The following is a 14,862-nucleotide window of genomic DNA, read 5'->3' as shown; positions in this document are numbered from 1 at the left end:
ATGGAGACCAAGATGGATGGTGGAAGGGGGATCCCTTCTCTCCTCTCTGTTGTGCAGTTCAGGGAATATGTCGGTGGAAGTTTGGAAGAACGAGGAAGTGAGCTTTGGCCTTCTTTGTCCCCACCCCAGACAGGAAATCTCCTACCTTACTGAAACTTGGTGGGATGAGACTCGCAATTGGAATATTAGGGTTGAGAGGTACAATTTAGGGATAGACCAATAAGGCAGGGGAGAGGAGTAGCATTATACGTCAAGGATGTATATAGTGGTGAGAAAATACATGAATCAGAGCTTGGAAGGTTAGTTGATATTCTCTGGGTAAAAGTAAAAGGAATAAGAAATAATAGTGATATTATGGTAGGGGTCTGTTATAGACCACCAGGCCAGGCCAAGGACTTGGATGATACACTCTTAGACCAGATTACAAAATTTGCAAAGAGATGGGACATAGAGGTCATGGGAGATTTCAGTTCTTTATTTCTCACAGGGACTCAAGGCAGATTCCACATATTCATCCACTGCAGTCACAAAAAATGGGACATTCAGTAGCCCGGAGGCACTAGGATTTTAGAAGTCTGGAACCACCAGGAAGAGCTGAAGCATAGCTTAAGTCTTCACCTGGCACACTGAGTGGTATAGAAATCACTTAAATAGGACCCTGCTTACCAGAAACTAAACACAGCAGTATAGACCACAGTCCCTAACCATTTATCCAGAGCTAGTTCAGAAAGGAATTTTCCTCCAGACCATATTGGCCCGGGGATCCTGGAGGTTTCTTGCCTTCCTCTGGGCATAGAGTAAGCACTTTCACATCCACTTTCAGTGCACGTTGAAGGTGGATTGTACTGCGTGAACTGGCAAAATCCACTTGCAAATGATCGTTAAGGTGCACTGAAAGTGGATTGAAAGTGCATTATTTGGGCTGTGTGAAAATGCCCTAAGAGTCAATGTGGGAATGAGGGGGGAGGCGAGAGTTGTAGATTTCCTGCATTGCGCAAGAGATTGTTCTACATGAGCCTGGAGGTCCCTTCCACCCTTACGTTTCTACATTTCAAAGCATTGCTTTTGTTTATTCAATTGCAGTCACTAAAAAATCAAAACTCTGCTGGATCAGTCCAGTTGTCCATCTAGTCCATCATCCTGTTCATACAGTGGCTGCGCTGGAGAGTCAGACAGACTCACTAGAGAGGCCAAGCACTGCTCCTGAAGCTGCCTCCTGGCACTGGTGTTGTGGGGTTTACTGCCTCTGAATATGGAGGTTCACTTCAGTCACTATGGCTAGTAGCCCTTTATAAATGCAGTCCTGGGCTGCATCAACAGAAACATAGTGTCCAGATCCCGCAAAGTGATGGTATCGCTTTACTCTGCTGTGGTTAGACCTCACCTAGAGGACTGTGTTCAGTTTGGGGCACCGCAGTTTAAGAAAGATGTAGACAAGCTGGACATGTCCAGAGGAGGGCAACAAAGATGGGGAGGGGTCTGGAGACTTGGGTATTGGTTGAAGGAGCTGGGTATGTTTAGCCTGAAGAAGAAATGACTGAGAGGGGATATGATAACCCTCTTCAAGTATTTGAAGGGGTGTCATATAGAGGAGGGTGCCGAGTTGTTTTCTGTGGCCCCAGAGGGTCGGACCAGAACCATTGGCTTGGCTTCAAGTATTTGAAGGGCTGTCATATAGAGCAGAGCTTCTCAAACTTTTCCCACTCGCTAACCCTTTTTGCCTGAGAAATTTTTAGGGGACCCTGCCGGGTATATAGGTATATAAAATTGGTATACAAACCAAACATTTACTGATAATAAATCAAAGAAATTTATTTTAAAACAATTCTTTGGTGTACCTATAATTATACCATTTATTAAAGGATTTTAAGGATGGATTTTTTCCTTGCTGAGACTGCACCTGAAAAGTGTTTATACTGCAGAAAAAGAGTTACAACCTGCCCTTCGTAGTGCTTAGTCACTGAGGGTATATGTGTGCGGGGCTGTTTAATATTCTGCTGTTCCACATGATCAGTAATCGCCATCTTTTGCGTTTCTAACTGTGTGGCTGCTTCTAGTGTTAGTGCTTCAGCTGGCTCAAGGTGTCAAACTCAATTGTTATGAGGACTGGCTATGAGATAAATGTCACTTGGTCAGGCCGGGCCATGCCTCGCCAGCCCAGATCAAGAGTGTGCATGTGGGGGGTGGGGGTGGCTCGCAGGCCAGATAAGATCTCTCAAGGAGTCAGAGCTGGCCTGCAGGCCTTATGTTTGACACACCTGGTGTAAGGCTTTAAAGGTCAAAACTAACACCTTGAACATTCACAGAAAGCATTCTTGGGTTTCACTGGGGAAAGGTAGCCCTGTGGCAAACAGGAACTATGGGCTCATATACCCCAATTTTCTCCCCAGTGGGGACCCAAGGTGGCCTGCCATGTTTTCCCCTTCTCCACTTTCTCCTCACAAGAACCATGTAAGATATGTCAGCTTGACTGTGTGACTCACCAAGGGTCACCCGGGTAGGTTTTGTGGCATGGTGGGGACTTGAACCTGCATCTTCCAGACCTAATCTGACATTCTAATTGCTGCACTACTTGCTCCCTCTGGCTCTTTAGTCTCTCATTTCAGTGTTTGTCTGTTGTAGCGGAATAAAACGAGTTCAGAAGACTAACACCCTTGATTCTAATATGAGCTTTTGTGACTCAGAACTCACTGGATGGTTAGGGCAAAGCCGGCTGAAGCTAAATCCATCAAAGACGGAGGTCCTGTGACTCGGCCGGGGTGGTTTGGGGTTGGGGTGCCAGCTCATGACAATTATCATCTGCACTGCCGTCAAGAATCTGGGTGTGATCCTGGATGCTTTGAGTGTGGAAGGAGCTTTGCTCAGAGTAACAACCTAGTTGCTCATCGACAATAGGGTAGATCTGTCTGCAAACAGCCCCTTGGTTGACAGCCAATAAGCTCCATGTTCTCAGCTAGTGAACAGAAGGGGTGCTGAACTGACCAGTATTTGAGCTTCCCTACCACACAGGGGAAGTTGTTCTGACACAGAAGTACATGGCATCACCATCCATATCCCCTCCATCATGGTCCTCTCTGCAAATAGAGGAACCTTGACTCAGTGGTCGACCACCTGCTTTACACAGCACAACGGCCACCGTAGCTTCTGGATCACCCAGGTTGACATTAAGCAGTTGAGCTGTGTTGCATTTGCTGTGCTTCAGGGTAGAACTCCACAGTGACCCCTTGGATTGCTTTCAAAACACATGGGATGAAAATTCTCAGGTGGAGCCTAGTGGAGGGTGGGGTTTGAGACTGGACCTAAGGAAGGATATAATGCTATCGAGTCCCCCCTCCAAAGCAGCCATTTTCTCCAAGGGCCACAGCTCAGTGGCAGATCTCCTGCTTTGCACAGTGCAACATGGCTATAAATTCCAAATCAATCCAGTTTATCCAGGAGGGTTGGCAACCCTACTATAAACAGAGAAGGCAGGAACTTCACAGCAAACCCCTTCAGTGGCTGAGCATGTTACAGGCTTTGACATATTAGAGCATATGAACTGTTGTATTAGTGTTGTACATATGCAGAATTATTCAATGTAAAACCTTATTCTTCATAAAGACCATTTAGAGGCTTGTATTTCATTTAAAATGAACATGCCTGGCTAAGAGACTCTTAGAAAACTTCTCTACTGTTTTGAAAACTCCTAATCTTTTGAAAGGTTAGTTTCTGGAATCCAACCAAGTTTCAGGAATCCAACTAGGTTTTTGGAATCCAATCTGCCACTAACACTGACTGTTATATAATAGTGTTGTAAAATGTTATATTGTGTTTTAAAGTTTAAATATGAAATAATTGTAACAGAATGTTGAAAATAGATTCATTTTGATCATGCTCTTTGGGAGATGAAGATGCTGATAATATTAATCATTATAGAGGTATATTAAAGCTAAAAACGGACTGTTTAAGAAATAAACAAATAACCAGCTGAAAGAGGAAATGCTTATATGTTAGCCTGCAGGAATACAGTAAAAGGAAGTCCTTATATGGAAGCGTACAGGAATACAGTAAAAATCTAGCTGCAGGAATCCAGCTAAGTTGGAATACGGTGACTTTTGATAGTATAAATACAGGCAAGGAAAGGCTAGAAAGGCAGATCTCTCTAAGTCTTTGGACTGAGAATCTCAAAGAAGGTTGGCTTGGGGTATGTATTGATTTACTTATATATTATTCTAGATAGTGTGAATCAGATTCTTTTAACTAAAACGGACTTCTTTACCTGTTATATTTTAAGTATTGGATTTTAAAACTAAATAGTATGTAGAACTTGTTTGCTTTACAGTATACATTGTTATTGTTTTTAAGACTTTATAATACTTGCATATACACAAATATACACACTTTTATTACATTGAAGCTATTCAATAAAAAGACTTACTTTTGTGAGTAAATAAGTTGAGTCCTACTTAGTAGGTGACTAGCTGAATAAGATAACATACCACTTCTCAGGAATGGGTCATTTCTAAGAGCATAGTCAACTGAAACGCACTGACCCGCTTCAAGCATGCCTCATCTGAGAACTGCCAACCCCTTGAGCCAAATATTTGATCCATTTCTCTGCCAAAGTCTCGTGCTCTTTCACAACACCTACCTCAAAATGAGCTCAGACTCTGAGATGGTGGGGATCGGACTTGGGATCTTCCACATGCCAAGCAGAACCTCTGCCACTGAGTCATGGACCCAAGTTTGTGCAGGAGGGGAACTGCTTTCCAGCTCCCTGAAAATTTAATTGTATGAAATATTGCCATTTTCTGTGTTCCGTACTGGAAAAGTAAAGTGAGGAACAGGCACTACCTGTCTACAGACAGCGAAATGATGGATGGATAATAGGCTCCCTCTTTGCAGACGGTAAACAGATGATAGAATCACAGAGGTGAACGAGTCCAACCTCCTGCTCAAGGCAGAATCAGCCTAAACTAAGGCCCATCAAGTTCAGCAGTCTGTTTACACAGTGGCCAACTAGGTGCCTCTAGGAAGCCCACAAACAAGACGGCTGCAGCAGCATTATTCTGCCTGTGTTCCACCGCACCTGATGTAATACGCATGGTCCTCTGATACTGGAGGGTTGGAAACAGAGAGCTGGAAGGAGCATCTAGTCCAGCCCCCAGGTTGAATGCAGGAGGCAGTTTATGGAACATTTTCAGAAGAGATTCCAGCCATACTTGAACCAGATGTAATTTCGCTTCCCCAGGGTTGCCACATCAGCCTTTCAGTCGCACTCCTAGAATAGCCCTTCCCATCTTTTTTGGTATTGTGAACCACATCCAAATTTACTTGGCATGGTTCACCAGGCCAGGGCTGGCGCAAGGTTTTTTGGTGCCCTGGGCAAACTATGACCTTGGCACCCACCTGGTTCAGCATCCCACTTCCTACAATGGCTAGCCATCTCTTTTTCAGAAACCAACAACATTGTGCAAATAGCACGGCTGCTCCGCACTATGAACCCCAAGCAGGAGACAATGCGACCTACGCGGCCTTTGCATAGGGAAGTCCCACCCCAGCCCTAGTCCCACCTCCCCTTTTCCAGGACTCCCTCCAACCTAGGGTTGCTAGCTCCAGGTTGGGAAATACCTGGAGATTTTGGGGGTGCAGCCTGAGGAGGGCAGGGTTTGGAGAGGGGAGGGACTTCAATGCCATAGAGTCCAATTGCCAAAGTGGCCATTTTCTCCAAGGGAACTGATCTCTCTTGCCTGGAGATCAGTTGTAATAGCAGGAGATCTCCAGCCACCACCTATGACAATCAACAGTAATTTTTGAAGCTAATTTTAGAAGTATGTATACTAATAAAAATTGGATTTATATTAGAAACTTATAGACTATGAATCAACTGCTGTTCATGATTATATATACATACATTATAAGTAATACTAGTCCAATTTTATAACACCTGGGGGTTGGCAACCCTACACCACCCCCACCCGAGATTCTAAGACATTCACTAAAGTAAGCATCAGGATACCTTTTACAGATCCACATGTATGTGCAGTGAAGGAAAAAAAAAACTAATGCATGGCACGGGTGTGACAATTGCCAGAGTCAGATCTTGGTTTCCAAAAGAGGGCAACGTCAAGGGCCATAGGGGAGGACTGGCCGTGACCCACTTGCAGAGGAGAGACCTACTTTGGGTCCTGACCCACAGGTTGGGAAACACTGCATTGGAGGACCATGGCAAGATACTATTGTGAGCAAGGAAGCCAAGGATCCCCAGAGCATGAAGCCCAACTTCCTCCCATCCACATCTGGGGCAGGGGGGCAATTATCCCTCCTCCCCAAATCACCTCACATCAAGCCACAACTGAGAACAAAGTCTCCTCCTGGGAGGAAGCAGCGCAGCCGAGGCTGGGAAATGTTCAGTATACATGGCTTACGCCAGTAAACCTGGCCAGGTGTTTCTCTGCATCCTCCATGCAGTTCTGAGGGATCACAAATGGTGTTTTCCTATAGATACAAGGATGGCTTTGCATTCAGTTAGGGTTGCCAGGTCCCTCTTTGCCACCGGCGGGAGGTTTTTTAGGCGGAGCCTGAGGAGGGCGCGGTTTGGGGAGGGGAGGGACTTCAATGCCATAGAGTCCAATTGCCAGGTGAACTGATCTCTATCGGCCAGAGATCAGTTGTAATAGCAGGAGATCTCCAGCCACCACCTGGAGGCTAACCAAACAAAATAATAACAATAGCCTTGCTGTAGAGCAGGGGTTCCCAGCAAGGGGGGAATTCCCTGGGGGGGGGGTTAAGGTTCCAGAGGGGGGAATTGGACCATTATTCAGCCAAGCATGATGTCCTATAGATTATGTACAATCTGTAAAATTGTAGTTTGTTTTTAATTTACATTCAGTAATTTACATTCAGTAAAGTTTAATGACTATCTTGGGAAGGGGGGGAATTATATTCTGAACAATGGTGAAAGGGGGAGTGGTGCAAAAAAAAAAGTTGAGAACCACTGCTGTAGAGAGAAGCACTGAGCAAAACAACAGCACTAGAGGCTCCCGGACTTCCGCAGTACTCAGGGTTGCGTGATGCATTGTTGACGCGTGTCATTGTGCACAGTAGGGTGTTTTGTTATCTTTTGCATTGTGTTTTGACCCTTCGGTTGTTGTATTGTGTGTCTTTATAAATATTAGTGGCACATTGGTATAATACAGTTGCTTATAGATCAAATCAAGCCTGAACTGACCCTAGAAGCTAAAATGACTAAACTGAGGCTGTCGTATTCTGGTCCCGTCATGAGACGACCAGAGTCACTGGAAAAGACAGGAATGCTAGGAAAAGTGGAGGGCAGCAGGAAAAGAGGCAGACCCAACAAGAGATGGACGGACTCCATCAAGGAAGCCATGGCCTTCCATTTGCAAGATCTGAGCAAGGCTGTCAAGGATAGGACATTTTGGAGGACTTTCATTCATAGGGTCGCCAGGAGTCGACTGGAAAAGACAGTCATGCTAGGAAAAGTGGAGGGCAGCAGGAAAAGAGGCAGACCCAACAAGAGATGGACGGACTCCATCAAGGAAGCCACGGCCTTCCATTTGCAAGATCTGAGCAAGGCTGTCAAGGATAGGACATTTTGGAGGACTTTCATTCATAGGGTCGCCAGGAGTCGACTGGAAAAGACAGGAATGCTAGGAAAAGTGGAGGGCAGCAGGAAAAGAGGCAGACCCAACAAGAGATGGACGGACTCCATCAAGGAAGCCACGGCCTTCCATTTGCAAGATCTGAGCAAGGCTGTCAAGGATAGGACACTTTGGAGGACTTTCATTCATAGGGTCGCCAGGAGTCGGAAGCGACTTGATGGCACTTAACACACACACACACAGCTGCTTGTTTAGTGCTGTTTTTTACTGCTGCTGTTTAGTGCTGTTTTTAGTTTCTAGTGCTATTTTTTTCTTTTCTTTTCTTTCTTTCTTTTATTTTTATTTTTTGGTGTGTGTGTGCTCACCACCCAGAGGCTGGCAACCCTACTACATCCAGTGAATCCACGTTAGCCTCCCTCCCTCCCCTTCTGAACCGCAGGATCCCTCCTTGGATCCCTGCAGGGAAGAAGGAGCATCAGCTGCGACGGAGAAGCCTCGCAGGGAAACGGGAGCGAGCCTCGCCGGGTCGACAGATGCAGCCTCGGGCAGGGCGAAGCAAGGGGAGGCGCCTTCTAAGGGTTAAGTGGAAGGAGTCTCCGTTCCTAGAGCGGCGTCAACAAAGAAGACCCGCCTGACTTGCAACATTCACTTCCGGCTTCGTTGTGCTGCATCAGCTGGTAGTTGCTAGTGCGGTTGGGGGAGGGAAGCGCGGGGGGGGGGGAGAGGAAGGCATGCAAATTGCTTTAAAAAAATTGGTAAGCAATAAGAGAATATTTCCTTTGCAAAATATCTCCCGGTTTTGACAGTGGAATAGTGGGGTGGGGGTGTGTTGTGTTGCAAAGACTCCTGCAGGATCCTCCTCCCAAACTCCACAGGGAAGCAGTAATATTTCCTTGACACCGATTCACCAGCGGCGTCCATATTGCAGAGTTGTCCCATTGACTCGCTGGCAGCTCCTCTTGGCTGGAGGCAGAGCTGAGCCCTCCTGGGATCCGGTCCCTGCACCTTCTGCTCTTTGTTCCTGGGCTTTCGGTTTAGGATTGCCAGCTCTGGATTGGGAAAGACCTGGGGGGTTTTTTTTGGGGGGGGGGGAGGTGAAGCCTGGGGAGGGGCCTCAGCAGGAGTACACCCTGGAAAGCAGCCCTTTCTCCATGGAAACTGATGTTGGTTGCCTGGAGCTCAATGGTAATAGAGGGAGATCTCCAGGTACCTAAAGGTTGGCCACCCTCGTTCGGCTGCTGTCTCCAAACTCTTGCAAAATTGGTTCTTGTTGGTTATCCGGGCTGTGTAACCGTGGTCTCTTCAGTGTCCCTCCTCGGAAGATGCCGGCCACAGCTGCTGGCGAAACGTCAGGAAAGAAAATTCCAAGACCACGGTTACACAGCCCGGATAACCTACAAGAACCAATGAACTCTGACCGTGAAAGCCTTCGACAATATTTCTTCCAAAATTGATTCTCTTTGAGCATTTTTGTTTTGATCCTTACCATCAGCCTGGCGTTGTGAGGCAGCCGCGGTCCCAAAAGGCCTGCAGGTTTTCTTATTGCTGCTCTGGAAGAATAAACTGTCAGAGTAACAAGTTGCCCATAATAATCTGACAGAGACAGCTGACAGGTAGCTGTCCGATCAGGGGCATCTAGGATGATGCAAGAGGCAGCAATAGCCTTGCAGGTTCTAGGGTGAACTGCAACTAACCAGTTTGAAGCAGTGGGATGATGTAATACTGTGGCCAGGTCTGCAGGTGGCCTTATTGGTTTCAGGTGGAGTTCTGTATATAAGCCTGTGTAACTGTAACTCTGTGTTGGGAAGTTTGGTGGAGAGAAGTGTACGTGACGGTTTGTCTTTTGTATCTGTGTACTGTAAATTAAACAACACTGTTTTCTAAAAAGCAAGGAGTGCTGGTGGTGTGTCCTGGATAACTGCTAATCTGCCTGCTTCCACGTCATAAACTTGGTTTTTTTGGAGGGTTCTCCTCTCTACTAATCTATGGCTTACTAAGGACGCAGTTCTGTCTTTTTACTCCTGCCAACAAACCTTCATTTCTGAGTGACTTCTGTGGCTGGCACACTTTGGGTACCCTTTAGTTTAGTGACACTTTTATCGAGGCATGGAGGACCTTTTTAGACAGCCTTTTGCTTTGATATCTGGAAGGTAGAAGATCAGAAGAAATGGGCACCTGAGAAGTCATTACTAATTCAGGCTCTGTGGGAAGTTGCTACTCTCTTGAGAGCCAGTGTGGTGTAGTGGTTGAGAGCTGTGGTTTGGAGTGGTGGACTCTAATCTGGAGAACTGGGTTTGATTCCCCACTCCTCCACATGAGTGGCAGATGCTAATCTGGTGAACCGGGCTGGTTTCCCCATGCCTACACATGAAGCCAACTGGGTGACCTTGGGCTAGTCACACTCTCAGCCCCACCCGCCTCACAGGGTATCTGTTGTGGGGAAGGGAAGCTGGTTTGATTCTTCCTTAAGTGGTAGAGAAAGTCAGCATATAAAAATCAACTCTTCTTCGTCTTCCTGAGGTATGTCACCCCGAGAGTGTGTGTCTGGCTCAAGGTCACCCAGGTAGATTTTATGGCAGGGTGGAGGTTCGAATCTGCATCTCCTAGACCTAATCTGACATTCTAACTATTGTACTACTTGCTCCCTCGTGCTCTTTAGCCACTCATTTCATTGTTTGTCTGTTGTAGCTAAATAAAACAGGAGTTCACAAGTCTAACACCCTTGCTTCTAGTACGTGCTTTTGTGAATTGGAGCTCCTTCAGATGCAGGTGTCACATGTATATGTTTCTGTATGTGAATAAAATCTCAATGCCAAAATCAGTCTTGGCTTCTCAGGAGGTCTAAGTTCTGGCACTTGTCTTTATAGAAGAATCTGGCATTGGAGGAAGGTGATCCGCTAGTCCAGGTGGAGGCTGTTCGGAGAGGAAGGGAGGATGAAGAGAGAGCCGGACTCAGATGTCCCTGCATCAAGAAAAGGGCTTGATGCTACCGAGGCTGGGAGCAGAGGGGAGATGTGGGAAGGAGCCATGCAGAAGAGCCTGGAAGACAATGATGTCCTCCCTCCAGATGTGCATCGCCAGCAATTCAGGCACTTCTGCTACCTGGAGGCCAAGGGGCCCCGAGAGGTTTGCAGCCGACTCCACTATCTTTGCCACCAGTGGCTGATGCCAGAAAGACACAGCAAGAAGGAGATGCTGGGCCTGGTGATCCTGGAGCAGTTCCTGTCCATCCTGCCCCCGGAGATGCAGAGCTGGGTCAGGGAATGTGGACCAGAGACCAGTTCTCAGGCGGTGGCCCTGGCAGAAGGCTTCCTCCTGAGCCAGGCAGAGGACAAGAATCAGGACCAGCAGGTGAGAAGTTTTCATTTAGGTAGCAGGGGAGCATAGGCGCCCCTTAAAATTAACATGGATTACCGAAACATTTGGAACCCCCTACTTTGCCTGTTTCCCTCTTCCTTTTCTCACCGGCCACCCCTTTCATGGAGCCCCACTTCTGTTTCAGATGCAGGAGAGGATGACGCAGGAGCGTCCTCACAGAACACCTTTTCCAGGTAAGATCAAAATGGGTGTCATTCCCACTGGATGGCCTCCTTGAGCATAGGGGGCTGCCCTGATCCACTCCCCCTGGTCCTGTGTGTGAAAGATGCTCCATTCCAGCTTCTCAGTTTAGAAATTCTGTTTGGGAAGTAGAAACTTAGAATCAGTTTATGGTCACTGCAGGATAATTGGACAAATACAGTAAATGATGCCGCCAAATTCAAATGATGGTGAATACTGTTGAAAATTGGTGAACTGGTGCATTGGGTCAATGGAAAGACATACAAAGTCATAAGCTTTCAGGAGTTCTTATGCTGTTGCAATTTCCAATACTTTTAATTCAAGAGCTTTTTGCTGCCCAGTAATCGACAGGACAAGGAGTTTCCAGAGGGGGCAAACCTGAGAAGGATGGTGGTGGAAGGTGGCAGTTGGTGGGGTTAAAACTACTGTATGTTGTATCTATGTGGGTGTTAAATGCCAGAATGGGTGAAGTTTTGTCAAAATATTATCTTGGATCATTCTGTAAATACCCATGCTTGGCAGTGTGACATCTCCGGTCTCCTCATTCTTAGTGAAAACGATATTGTTATTATTATAAATACAATGCAGTTATACTGGTCCTTACTGGGACCCCGTGGAGAGCACATATATGACCGGTGCTCTGTCAGCTGCACTGGCTTCAGATAAAATACCGGATCAAGTTCAAGGTGCTGGTGCTGACTTTTAAAGCCCTAAGCAGCCAGGGATTCTCATATTTACAGGACCACCTTTCCCAGTATACCCTGCCAAGAACGTTACACTCGTCAGGAGATAATCTCCTAGTGGCCCCTGGCCCAAAAATCATCCTGCCATGCTCAGCCAGAGCCTTCTCGACGGTGGCCTCTACCTGGTGGAAGTTTCTGTCTAGGAGCCCTGAGAGAACTGGCTCAGTTTCTCAGGGCTTGCAAGATAGAGATGTTCCGCCAGACTTTTGTTTGAGGACAGTGACGGTTCTATATAAAGGCAGGACATTCTGTGGGACCACTTCCTGAACCCCACCCTGACGTTCTTTTTGCTGGCCTCCACTTTAGTCATTAAAACACATCATTCTTATCCAGACTTTGTTGTCTGTTTTGTATGGTTTATTTCAACCCCCGTTTTGTTGTAAAAAATTGTATTTTAATCAATTTTTACCAGGTGGAATCTGATATAAGCCCTGACCTGGATGCCCCAGGCTAGCCTGATCTCGTCAGATCTCAGAAGCTAAACAGGGTTGGCCCTGGTTAGTATTTGGATGGGAGACCACCAGGGAATACCAGGGTTGCTGTGCAGAGGAAGGCACTGGCAAACCACCTCTGTTAGTCTCTTGCCATGAAAACCCCAAAAGGGGTCTCCATAAGTCGGCTGCGACTTGAAGGCACTTTACACACACACACACTGATATAAGGCATGGTCATCAGTCAGGTTTTACAAATTTGGGAATTTGATATTGCATTATATTTTAATTCAATTTTATATTGGAATTAGTGTGTACATTTATATATTGATCTTTTCATTTACATATTCTGAGACACCTTGAGCCAAACTTAGTGTTTTTATGACAAGGAAAGAGCAGGATAAAAATCTAATAATAAACTTTAATAAACAAATTAGTAATAATATTAACACTATTTTCATTTCTACTCTGCCTTTCTAACTGGGACAAGGCAGAGTATGTATATGATAAAAAGAAACACAATCAGTATGCAGATTAGATGAGAACCAGTGGATTACAAAACAGGATAACAATATTATATTGGATGAGAATATTTGAATTTAACAACACATATCCTAGTAAGACGCAATAAAGTATTTGGGCTAGCATTGTAGACGGAGGGAAATCCTGAAGAAGGCATGCAAATAGAATAAAGATGATGCGTCAGTGGCATTTCCCACTGTGTTGTCTTAGTGCCATGTCAAGAGGGTAAATGTTGGTCCTTCTCCAAAAACAAGGCTGCCTTTTTCCATATGAGCTAATAGTTTTGCCACATGCAAGGAGACCTTGGGATTTGGTAGCTTCTCTTCTGTCCTCCTTTACCACTTCCTGTTTCTTGCACTGCACGGTTGTTCCTTCTAAATTCTGGGAATTCTGACCCTTCAGACAAACAGACAATAGTTCTGTATGTGGTAACAGGACCAAGACTAGATTTGGCAGAAGTGTAGAAGCAAAAAAGTAGGCAAAATAAGGATGCAGGGACAGTTGTAATCATCAGCCAAGAGAGGGTAAATCTTATCCCCTTGCCAAGGAAGTATAATGCAAAGTAGATGGAACATACAGAATGCCTTCCATTGACCATCTTATCCTTCCAGGTGATGCCATAAAACCAATGATACCTTCTTTGCCATCTCTTTGCGAGGGAGAAAAAGCAGCTTCTGTACAGCCAGATTGGGTAAGTGTGGAACTGTGGCCCATGCTGTTGGTTTCTCCCCTCGCCCTCCCTAGGCCAAGGAGAATTTCCTTTATCTCTTTCCCTTGGCTGCTATTTGTGCTGAAAACATCTGATGAAGGATTGAACACTGAAAGCAAATATCTAGCTATAGTCCTTTTGGAATGCCCCTAAGAAGGGGAAGGGTTGTTACATTATCTGTGATGGCAGAGGAGTTTATTCTTTCTCTTTCAGGGTCTTGTGACATTTGAGGAAGTGTCTGTTTATTTCACTGAGGAGGAGTGGGCCCTGCTGGATCCGGACCAAAGAAGACTTCATAAAGATGTCATGGAGGACAATTATCAGAATGTGGCCTCCCTGGGTAAGGCTCCCCTTTCCCTTGATTCAGAGATGCTGAAGGCATAAATCATTCCTTCTAAGGACTCCAGCTCTGACTTAAATGGGCCAGGCTAGCCCAATCTCAGCAGCCCATGGAAGCTAAGCAGGGTTATTCCAGGTGGGTTCTTGGATGGGAGACCACCAAGGAAGTACAGGATTGTTTTGCTGAGGAAGGATATGGTAAACCACCTCCATCTTTTGCCTTGAAAACCTGACAGGGTTGCCATAAGTCAGCTTGTCAGCACTTTCCAAGTCTGGTTTAAAAATCTGAATGTTTCTTAGAGTTGGAAACTCTAGAAGTCGCTGTTCTCTTTCTTTCCCCTGAAGATAAACTTCTTCTCATACCTGATTCCATGTCCCCACTGGAAGAAGCAGGAGATCCACTTGTCCAAGACGTAGAAGAAACAGAGAGATCAGCAGGTATCTGTTTACTTGTGTGATGGAAGCGGGTAGGACTCCTCTTGGGCTAAATTTAACCTGCTGGAGAACAGTGGGATTTCTCAAGAGGCAACAGCACGAGAATGTCAAGGAAAGTTAAACGGAACAAAATGCTGGCTGGTTTTTACCTAAGTTTGGTGGGAAATGTTTTTTGAGTGCTCGGCTTTAATACACATTATTTATATGCTGCCTCTCCACAGACTTGCTGTAGTTGGCTCAAAACTCAAAACAATAGCATAAAATCCTAAATACTGTGTAAACATTCAATTTAAAAATCCAGGGGCACAAGAAGTGCGTAAAAAAGCCACAAAGTTGCCTCAAAAATCTCCTGAGAACACTTTTCAGGAAGAAGACTCTAAAAGCACCTAAAAAGATAAACCCAAAGTTAAAGCCTGGTTGAAAAGAAATGTTTTCACCTGGCTAGGTCAGCTTCAAGGGGGGGGGGGGACATTCCCTAGATGAGGGGTCACCATTGGAAATGCCCAGTCTCCAGTTAACACCTG

This window comes from Euleptes europaea, chromosome 1, assembly GCF_029931775.1.
Source record: "Euleptes europaea isolate rEulEur1 chromosome 1, rEulEur1.hap1, whole genome shotgun sequence".
NCBI classification, from domain to species: domain Eukaryota; kingdom Metazoa; phylum Chordata; class Lepidosauria; order Squamata; family Sphaerodactylidae; genus Euleptes; species Euleptes europaea.
This window is presented reverse-complemented; position numbering follows the sequence as displayed.